Consider the following 956-nt stretch of genomic DNA (forward strand, 5'->3'; position numbering starts at 1 on the left):
CTTTGTATTTCTTCTTGGGGATATCAAATACTAAAATTCAAATCTTACGGTATATATATGGTGGGAAAGATATGAGCCAATTCCAGCATTTTTATACTCATCATATATTTAACCTTACAAAAAGCACACTGAACTTTATCCTGTCAGACATACTGTATTTCACATGTTGATCACATGTGGAACACCTCTTTCACATGAGCTAAATTGACATATTGACAGATATTTCACATGGGAAATGTAAGACACCAAATGTGAAATCATCAATTTCACTCTCAACATTACAGTGACAATTTTCACGTGTGATTAATGCACACACAGGCACATGTGGTCTTCAGACATTTCACATGTCAAACAATTTTAAAACTGGATAATAAAACGTGAAACATTTGTAGGGGGTTATAACAGTAAGAAAACCAGCCACAAAACTGGGTAGTGGTCAATGCTTTCAATGCATTAAAGTGTTCGGTTTTTATAGTATTTTATAAAATCATTTCCAAAGCTTTTAGTTTATGTTAAGATGTGGCAAAGAATTCACATAAATACAATTTAAGACCTAAAACATAAAGACAAAAATTTAAAAAAAGAGCTAAAAGGTGGCAGCTAATGTAGTTAGATGATTATCTAAATGCTTTGTCCATTTCTCTTTGTTAATGAAAGAGCAATTTGATAAAACCTGGTAAATTACATCTCTCCTTATCTTATTTAAGATTAATGTGCTTTATATATTATCCCTGTTCAAATAAAGAAATTCAAATTCAAAATAAAATGAGGGAAAAAAAGCTGAGCAATTCCAGGTATTTTACCAGCTTGGAACCGGATACAAATTGGAGCTTGTTATCAGAAACAAACCCTGAATGCAAACATTAAAAACCCTGTGGAAACAAAGAGTGACTACAGCACACAGACAAACACACGCTAAAGAAAGATTTACAACAAAAGATACGGTGAGCAAGAAA

The sequence above is a fragment of the Pempheris klunzingeri genome, chromosome 13, assembly GCF_042242105.1.
Source record: "Pempheris klunzingeri isolate RE-2024b chromosome 13, fPemKlu1.hap1, whole genome shotgun sequence".
Lineage (NCBI taxonomy): Eukaryota > Metazoa > Chordata > Actinopteri > Acropomatiformes > Pempheridae > Pempheris > Pempheris klunzingeri.